Source organism: Humulus lupulus, chromosome 4, assembly GCF_963169125.1.
Source record: "Humulus lupulus chromosome 4, drHumLupu1.1, whole genome shotgun sequence".
Lineage (NCBI taxonomy): Eukaryota > Viridiplantae > Streptophyta > Magnoliopsida > Rosales > Cannabaceae > Humulus > Humulus lupulus.
In genome coordinates this window covers 147,329,322-147,340,183 of record NC_084796.1, presented here as the reverse complement: position 1 = coordinate 147,340,183, position 10,862 = coordinate 147,329,322, and positions in this window count along the sequence as shown.

Sequence of the window (10,862 nt, the reverse complement as noted above, 5' to 3'; positions counted from 1 at the left end):
ACGCATCTGCAACTACATTTTCCTTTCCTGGGTGGTATAGGCTTTCACAGTCATAGTCCTTTACTAGTTCCAACCACCTGCGCTACCTCATGTTGAGCTCCTTTTGCGTGAATAAATAATTTAAGCTCATGTGGTCCGTATAAATCTCACACTGTTCTCCATAAAGATAGTGGCGCTAGATTTTCAATGCAAAGCCCACCGCTGCCAACTCCATATTGTGTGTTGGATATCGTTGCTCGTATTCCATCAGTTGCCTTGAGGCGTAGGCTATCACTTTATCATTTTGCATCAGCACACAACCTAAACCTTGCTTAGACACATCACAGTATACAACAAACTTGTCGTTGGGTGTTGGTACGCAAAGTACTGGTGCTGAGCACAATTTATCTTTGAGCAACTGGAAACTTTATTAACATTTATCCGTCCAATTGAACTTTTGCTTTTTCCGGGTCAGGTTGGTAAGCAGAGTGGCTATCTTAGAAAAGCCTTCTACAATTCTCCGATAATAGCATGCTAGCCCGAAAAAACTTCTAACTTCTGACACATTCTTAGGTCTTAGCCAATCCTTCACATCCTCTACCTTAGCTGGGTCTACTGCGACTCCATCCTTGGATACTATGTGGCTGAGGAACGCTACTTGTGATAGCCAAAATTCGCATTTCTTGAGCATAGCATAAAGTTGATGCTCCTTTAGTCGCAGCATGGTCAGTCTTAAATGTTCATCGTGCTCGACTTCGTCCTTGGAGTACACTAAAATATCATCAATGAACACCACGATGAATTTATCCAAGTAATCCTTGAAGACCCAATTCATTAAGTCCATAAATGCGGCTGGAACATTGGTAAGACCAAAAGAAATGACTAGGAAATCGTAATGTCTGTATCAAGTCCTAAAAGATGTCTTTGGTATATCCTCTTCCCTTACCTTGAGCTGGTGATAATCGGACCGTAGATCAATCTTTGAAAATACAGTCGCTCCTAGGAGTTGATCAAATAAGTAGTTGATCCGGGGTAGCGGTTACTTGTTCTTAATTGTCACATTGTTCAGATCGCGGTAATCGATACACATCTGCATTCTTCCATCCTTCTTCTTCACAAATAGAACCAGTGCTCCCCATGGCGAATGACTCGGTCTGATGAATCCCAAGTCTAAGGGCTATTGTAACTGCGTTTTCAACTCCTTGAGTTCGGTAGGTGCCATCTTGTATGGTGCCTCTGAGATAGGCTCGGTTCCTGGTACTAGTTCGATTATGAAGTCAATTTCCCGAGTAGGGGGTAACCTTGGTAAGTTGTCAGGAAATATCTTAGGAAATTCCTTTATAATGCGGACGTTTCCAACCTTTAATGGTGTTTCCTGTGTCGCATGCGTGGCACTTGCTAAGAATGCATTACATTCTTTCTCTATCATCCTCTGAGCTTTGAGAGATGAGATAAGCAATGTCCGTAGTTCTGAAACCTTTCCCATAAAACATAGTTTCTGACCTTCAGGAGTTTCAAACGTCACTTTCTTGCGACTACACTCGATGGTTGTGCCATGTTTTGCTAGCCAGTCCATGCCCAGTATTATGTCGAAGTCCTTGATCTCTAGCTCTATCAGGTCTCCTTCTAGCTTCGTGCCATCAAATTTGATTGGTACTCCTTGTACTATTCGTGATGATAGAACTACTTCGCCTGAAGGTAGTTCCTTAATAAACCCAGTTCTAAATATTTCACAAGGCTTGTCTAATTTTTCTATCATTTCTAATGAGATATACGAGCGTGATGCTCCCGAATCAAACAATAATGAACATATATTATCGAGGATAGGAAGCTGACCTGTGACCACCTTGTTGTCAAGGCAAAGACTCTGGCTGGAACCATCTTGTTGTCCTTGTTTTCTTCTTGTTTGAGCAGCGGACAATCCTTTTTCTGATGACCTTCTTGGCCACAATTATAACAACCCTTGGTGCTTGCATGACAATCCCCAGGATGTCTTTTCTGGCACTTGGAGCACTGAGGGTATTCCACATAACCCGACCTATTATTACCGTTATTGGTCCGTGCTCTTTTGTCAACGTCGGCTTGCTTATTACCAGGATGCTTTCTTTTCTGCCCATTATTGTTATGCTAGTTGTTGTTGTGGTTTTGACCATTTTGCGTCTGATTTTGCAAGCTTGACTCCTAACTCAGTCTTGGGTCTGAGTCACCTGGTGAACTTGGTAACCCTTAAGTAATCGGTTGGGACTAACTCTGGTGCAAACTTGGCTAGACGATCAAATGGTTAAGCGTACTTGACGACCGTCAAATTGCCTTGCTTCAAACTGGAAAACTCTTCCACCCTCATAGCGATGACTGTCGAGTTGTAGTACTTAATCTGAAACAGCTCCACAAATCTGGCCCAAGTCATGGTGGTGATATCATGAGTCTGTTGTACCAAATCCCACTAGATTCTTGCATCCTTTTTCAGTAGAGAGGAAACTCAGGATATGTGATCCGCGTTGCCAAGGTTCATGTGTGCTAGAATAGGCTCTACATTTCTAAGCCACTCTTCAGCCTCAAAGGGGTCGGTTGTCCCTTCAAAGTTTGGAGCGTGTTGCTTACGGAAACGCTCGTAGACTGGCTCTATGTACTGAGCTGGATAAGGCGCGTAGTTTTCCATCGGCCATCCCCCATATGGATATCCTACATTCTGCCCTTGCTAGGGGTGCTTTAGCCATTGGCCGAGGCTGTGGCTGAGGTTGCAGCTGAGGCTGAGGCTGGGGCTGAGGCTGGGGCTGAGGCTGGGGCTGAGGCTGAGGCTGGGGTTGAGGCTGCGGCTGAGGTTGTTGTCATTGTTGTTGCAATGGTTCTTCTACTTGTTGCCGTAACCGGATAATCTCAGCAATGTTGTCAACTGGTGGTGGTGCATTCCTATTAGTAGTAGCAGTGGTAGCATACGTTCCCCTTATTCGGACTAGAGGGGCTTCGTGAGTCTCGTTGGCGATGCTGGGGGCATTGTCGTTCATGCGTGTAGACCTTCAGAGCAACAACTTCAGTAAAGTTCTAACAGTTGAGAAAACATGTTAGAACTTACCCTAATAGTTTCTAAGGCAAAAACTTAGTCTAGGCAAACATAACTCGGACCTATCAGTTATGATAAAAATTATGTAAGCCATTTTATAAATTAGGGTGTGTTTCTATACTTAGACTATTAAGCCACCTTCATTATTTTCTAAGTTTGTTTCTAAGCACCCTATATGACTTAATTCTTAGGCTCTAAACTCGTTGCTATTCAAAATTTAACCATATTTGTAACGCCCTGGATAGCCAAGACCGCTACACTGTGTATTTATAAAGGTGCAAGACTTGCTAATCAAGTCAACCAGTTAAAAAAACGTGTTTACTAACATCACTAACGTGCTAGGGTTAAAAGGTTTTTGTCTCAAAAGATATTTTCCATACAATTAAACATTTTACACATGGGATCCCAAAAGAAATAGCGATTAAAAAGTCTGTTTACAAAATTTCAAGTGTACAGATAACCACCAGTCATTCTAAAGGCAAAACAGGTGCTTATGGTTCTCCTGTCCCTGTCTCCCCTCAACCGTGGCAGCTGAGCAGCTGTTCATGTACATTATGCTCCCAGAGCTCTCTAAATCAGGGCTGATCAAGCTTGCCCTTGCCTTTACCTGCACCACGAAGCACCCATGAGCCAAGGCCAAGCAAGAAAATGTAATATCACAACACAAGTACTGATAATAATCATAAACTCCTTTAAGCATGTTTAAACATTTAGCAATCCCTAATTAAACATCTACTTACAGAGATAAGCATGAATTCATAAGCTAACAATTAGCTAATCAACATATCATATTCAACAGTCAACCACAACAATCAGATTATACGATAACTAGGGTCGACACCCTTAGGTCGCACCCTCTATTTATCCCACTGACTCCGGCCCGCTTAAACCGAGCTCAGTGCATAATAAGCTGTCCTCAACTACCAGTGGCCGAGCCGCGCCCTATGCGCTAATGTAAACTCCAGCACTCTTAGGCCGTTTGTCTACTATTTATATGGCATAATACCATCCTCTATAAAGCATACAAAGCAAGGAACCCTTAGTCCCAACATGAATCCACAACCGGGTGCAGTTTTCTTACCTTTAATTTTCAACCACTTCGATTAAGTGAAATGCCCCTTGAGCACGATCTGTCTCCCGAACCCTAGCTTTTACCTAGTCACAACCAAGATAAGGGATTCCATTAATATTCGAATAAAGGTTTCTGGGTGAAGTTCTAGCTTCCGGGACGTCGAATTCCACCAAGCACGGTGGTGGAATCGATCCTGAGTATTCTAAGCTAGGTTCCCACGCTTAAAACCTCCAAACAAGCAAAAATGCCCTTAAGGGCTGCGACCCCTAAAACCTACGCCATGGCCCGCCCCCTAAAACAGACCCTGCCCTGTGGCGCCACAGCGCTTCCCCACTGTAGAGCCTCCTTGGCTCTTCTTCACTTCACAAGGCCGTGACACTCTAGAACAGAGCCGCAGCCCAGCCCTTCGTGCCCAGAAAATCCACCAAGCCTAACATCCTAACCTTGCTCAAAACCACCCCAAAGCACCCTAATTCCAAAACCCATTGATCACAAAACTTTTAACATGATTCTAGCAACATAATCCAACAAAAACCTAGCTTAAAATCTCACTAAAATCCCATTTTGATTTCTGAAACCCAGTAGCTCAAGAACTCTAAAACCAGTCATGCAAACTCAGAATTTAAACTCTAAACTATGAATTGAAGCTTACCTTCTTTGATGAACCATTTCCTTAACAATTTCTGAGCTAAAACCCAAGCTTTCTAGCTTCAATTCAGTCCTTAAACTTCAAAAGCATAAACACTTTAAAACCCAACCAAAACACAAAATTATAATGATCAAGAGTGTGATTCAGTTCTTACCTTAATCCTGGTTGAACTTCTTAGTTAAGGTTGAGCTAATCTTTCAAAACTTCAGCTCAAAACATAGAGTTACAGCTGAATTCTCCTTAGGTTTCATTAGTTTTCTTGAGAGAGAGAAGAGAAGGAAGAAAGGAACATTAAAGGGTCAATTTGGGTTTTTGTTCTACTGGTTTCTATTTTACTTAGTCTAACCTTGGTTAATTAAGTCAATCCCGAGGCTCGGGGTATCGAAAACGTCCCCGAGGGAAAAATGGTAAAATTCCCCAATATTCCCGCCTAAGCTTCCTAACCTTAAATATATCTCCAATTATTTATTTCCATAACCCGATAACCCAAATAATCATCTAATACCTGAAATATCCCTTGACTTGCCCAAGTCAAGTTTTAAGCCCCGTTGTGACTTTCCCGCTAACTAGCTCCCTAGGATCGCCTCAAGTCGCATGCTGCAGATTTACCAACATAATAATGTGGTTCTCACAAATATAACATATAATCACATTTACATTCACATAACCATACAAGCATGTTTATCATATAATCACACGTTAACTCAATAAATTCACACATAACCAATTATGCCCTTCCGACACACTAATCAAGGCCCTTAAGCCATATTAGTGGTTTTGGGTCGTTACAATATTGAGGGAGGGTTGGGATCAGTAAAATCATTCCCAGTACTATGGCCCCCTAAACTCTCAATATAGAACCCGATCCATTGATTTGTATCCACCCTCACTGAACTCAGTCATTATTTATTGAATTTATTCTAAATTTATTATGATTGTAAAAAAAAATAAAAAAAACTCATACATGCCATTAAAAATAACAACTTTATTCATTTTGTAACGACCCCAAATTTTCTATTAAGGCTTAAGGGCCTTGATTAGTGTGCCGGGAGGGCATAATTGAGCTACAAGTGATTTGAATGAGCTTATTGATTGAAATGCATAATTATATGATAAAAAGATGCTTGTAAGATTATATGAATGTAAATGTGATATATATAGTATTTGTGAGAACCACATTATCATGTGGGCAGGTTTGCAGAGTACGACTGAGGCGATCCTAGGGAGCTAGATAGCGGGAAAGGGTCACAACGGGGCTTAATATTTGACTTTGGATAAGTCAGGGGTATTTTAGGTATCGGGTAGTTATTTAGACTTTCGGGTTATGGAAATAAATATATGGAGATATATTTGAGGTTAGGAAGTCTAGGCGGGAATATTGGGGAATTTTACCGTTTTGCCTCGGGGACGTTTCTGGCACCCCGAGCCTCGGGATTGACCTAAGTAACCAAAGTTAGACTTAGCCAAAATAGAAGCTAGTGGAACAAAAATAGAGCGACTTCTTCTTTCTCTCTCTCTCTTTCAAGGAGAAAGCACAAAACACTGGAAATTTGGGGAATTGAGCTGGGAATTCAAAGGATTGAAGTGGGGATTTGGAAGATTAGCTCAAGAATTATCCAAGGAACACTCAACCAAGGCTAAGGTGAGAATTGAATTGTGTTTTTGGGGTTAGGATTCTGAGTTTTTTCCTGAGTATTAAGGTATTTATGATTTTGTTGTTTAAGGGTTGAATTGAAGCTGAGAGCTTGGGTTTTAGCTCAGGAATTTGTCAAGGAAGTGGTTCAGCAGAAGAGGTAAGCTCCAATTCGTGATTTGGAAGTTTAAGTTCTAGTTTTGTATGACTGGTTTTGGTGTTTTAAGTTCTTGAGTTTCAGAAATTAAAAATGGGATTATAGTAGGTTTTTAGGCTGGATTTCTGTTCAGTTATGTTGTTAGAGTCATGCTAAAAGTTTTATGATTGATGGGTTTTGAATTAGGGAGCTTTGGGATGGTTTTGGATGAGGTTTAGATGTTGGAAATGGTGGATTTTCTGGTCACGAAGGGAAGGGTCACGGCTCTGTTCTAGAGCGCTGCGGCCTTAGGATGCAAAGGAGCCAGGGAGGCTCGGCCAAAGGGAAGCGTCGCGGCGCGTGTCTGCTTCCAGGGATGGCCTTGGCTAGGTTTCAAGGGCCGCAGCCCTTAGGTGTACACTTGAACATTTGGGGATTTTAGGCACGGGAATGTAGTCTAGGGTGCTCGAGATCGATTTTGCCACCGTGCTTGGTGGAATTCGATGTCCCGGAAGCTAGTTTTGTATCCGGAAACCTTTGTTTGAATATTAATGGAATCCATTACATTGGTTATGACTAGGTGATAAAGCTAGGGCTCGAGAACGGATTGTGCTCGAGGATCGTCGCTTGTAATCAGTGAACGTAAAAACTAAAGGTAAGAAAACTACACCTGGTTGTATATCTGTAATGGGACTAAGGGTTCCCTAATGTGTATGCTTGAAAGGATGGTATTATGCCATGTAAAATAAATAGTGAACCAACGGCCTAAGAGTGCCAAGGGTTACACTAGCGCACAGGGCATGGCTTGGCCACTTGTAGACGAGGACAGCTTAATATGCACTGAGCTCGGTTTAAACGGGCCGAAGTCAGTGGGATAAACAGAGGGTGCGGCCTAAGTTGTCGGCCCTGATTATTATGTGACCTGGTTATCATGAGACTTGAATGTTATATGTGATTAGTTGCATCCTTGATTCTGAGTATATGCTGAATGGTTAATGTGGGTTATTTGATGGATGATCGTGCTTAAAGAATTGACTATTTGTTATTATTGTTTGTGTTGCTCATTATGTTTTCTTGCTGGGCCTTGGCTCACAGGTGCTACGTGGTGCAGGTAAAGGCAAGGGCAAGCTTGATCAGCCCTGACTTGGAGAGCTCTGCAGGCCGAATGTACATGACCAGCTGCTCAGCCGCCATGGTTGGGGTTTAGGCAGGGGCGCAAGAACCAGAAATGTCTATTTTGCCTTAGTATGGCTGATGGTTGTCTATATTTTGGGAATTCTGTAAACCAACTTTTAAACTCTATTTCTTTTTGGGATCCCATGTATTAAACTGCTTAATTATATAAAGTGAAACTTTTGAGACCAAAACCTTTTTAACCCTAGCTCATACATATTTAGTGACACGTTTTTAAATTAATGACTTGATTAGCAAGTCCTACACCTTTATAAGTACACAATGTAGCAGTCCTGGCTATCCAGGGCGTTACACATTTGGAAAAAAGATTTTCACTTATTACAATCATAAATTCAAAATAAATAAAGAAACTATACTAATAATAACTAGGGTAAGTCTCTAAAAATTAGGATCTTCTACATCTGACCCTTCATCTAGCATATCATTAGTTATTTCCTCAGAATCATCATTATCATGAGCCTTGAAACTACCTCAGGGAATATTCATTAGGATTATGCTTTTGCTCATTAGTGAATTGAAACTCAAACCTATAGGTAAACCTAAGTATGGGAAAATAATATCTCATGGCTACTGGTAAATCATCTTCATCATCCATAGTCTCCCATAATTCTTCCAATTTTGAAACTACAGAAGGAAAATCCTTAAAAAACCTAATTACTAGGACATATTGCTCCATGGCACTCATGATAATTTGCATAGTGATTTGAAGGTGAACTGGCTCCTTGTGAAATTGGACCAATCTGAGTGATTCTTTCTAGCACTCTTATTGTATCCATTGGCTCTCTAACCCTTTTCAATGCCTTAATGGCTCGGATATCTTGATAGGTCAAAGCTCCATTCATTTTGACTGAAAACATAATGATTAAAACGTTAGCTATTAACATAAACATAATATTCATAACATGAACACTTACATTGGCGGTTAGATCCGGATCTTTTGCGTGTGTATCAAGGAGAACTTCATGCATATGAACCGTGGCTCTGGTACCAACTGTAATGACCAGACTAACTTAAAGACCTCAGAATATTAAAAACTATTAAGACATAACTACTATTTTCGAATACATGCATAAAATAATAGAACTTTATTATAAAAAACCAAAATACAGGGTCCCATTGTTATTACATAAAATCATAAGAAAAACAAAACCTTTAATTAATTATTCAAATACTAAATGTAGAAAATCATAAATACATAATTAAAAAGACTTGAAACAAAACGTCATCCTCGATCTTTCCCATCAGTCCATTCATTTAGTTCTCGCCCAATACACAATTCAAAGATGCCATGAATCCGTCCTGCCTTCCAAGCTCATTTTCCTGGACCATATAAAATAAAAAAGAATGAGGCTAATGCCCAGTAAGGAAAAACTACTAAAACATATCATAAATCATAAATCATATGACGTAAAACCGTAAATCATAAAACATAAGACTGCAAATTAATGGCCATTAACTCATTATCGCAGTATGTGAAAGAAACCATCTAGGTCCTCTTGCTACTATTTAGAGGTAGGTTTAAACATAACTATAGTCTATGATAATGATAAAAATCTCAGGATTTGCTTAGTTGCTATCTAAGCAACCATATTTCCCAAGCGACTACAACATACATACATACATACATACATACATACATACATACATACATACATACATACATACATACATACATACATACATACATACATACATACATACATACATACATACATACATACATACATACATACATACATACATATAGCATATAAACATAATCATAACACATAAAATGTAACATATTTTCCTTACTGTGGATGAAAAAAAAAATCCACCAAGGAAGAAAGGTCCGTCCCCTTAGTGAAGTAAATGGCTAAGGGGCACCGAAGGTGTCAAGTATGTGATAGAGGCAAAAGAGGTCACACATTTGTGAGGCCCTAGGCCTCACGAGGTCATTCCATGCCTCCAAGTCGCATCCCTTCACAGGACACCTCTGTCTCGCGTGCATGGCCCCTAGCCATGCCCCTCGTGAGACGCCTCCATCTCGTGCCGCACCCAGCTGTGTCGCGCCTACGCGGAGTCAAGGCCTCAACCTCGCGAGACGCCTCCATCTCGCACAGCAGCCAGCTGCGTCACACCTCGCCTTGCGCCTCAGCGAGGCCACCTCGGCCACACCCTGCGTCTCGCGCATAGGTATCGAGGACACCACCTCGGCCACACCCTATGTCTCGCACATGGGTCTCGCGGACACCACCTCAGCCGTGCCCTGTATCTCACGCATGGGTTTTACAGACACCACCTCGATCGCACCCTGTGTATCGCGCATGGGTCTCGCGGACACCACCTCGGCTGCGCCCTGCGTCTTGCACATGGTTCTTGCAGACACCACCTCGGCCGCGCCTTGCGTCTCGCTCATGGACCTCGCAGACACCACCTTGGTGGCAACCTGCGCCTCGCGCATAGGTCTCGCGAACACCACCTCGGCCGCGCCCTATGCCTCGCGCATGGGTCTCACGGATACCATCTTAGTCGTGCCCTGCGCCTCCTGCATGGGTCTCGTGGACACCACCTCGGCCGCGCCCTACGTCTTGCTCATGGGTCTCGCAGACACCACCTCGTCCGCACCCTGCGCCTTGCACATGGGTCTCACAGACACCACCTCAGTCGCGCCCTACGTCTCGTGCATGGGTCTCACGGACACCACCTCGGCTGCGCCCTGTGTCTCGCGCATGGGTTTTGTAGACATCACCTCGTCCTCGCCCTGTGTCTCACGCATGGGTCTCGCAGACACCACCTCGGCCGCGCCCTGCATCTCACGCATGGGTCTCGCAGACACCACCTCGGCCGTGCCCTACGTCTCTCTCATGGGCCTCGCGGACACCACCTTGGTCGTGCCCTGCGCCTCGCGCATGGGTCTCACGGAAACCACCTCGGCCGTGCCCTGCATCTTGCTCATGGGTCTTGCGGACACCACCTCGGCCGCGCTTTGCGCCTCGTGCATGGGTCTTACGGATACCACCTCAGTCGCGCCCTGCGTCTCGTGCATGGGTCTCGCAGACACCACCTCGATCACGCCCTGCATCTCTCTCATGGGTCTCACAGACACCACCTCGGCCGCGCCCTGCACCTCGCGCATGGGTCTCGCAGACACCACCT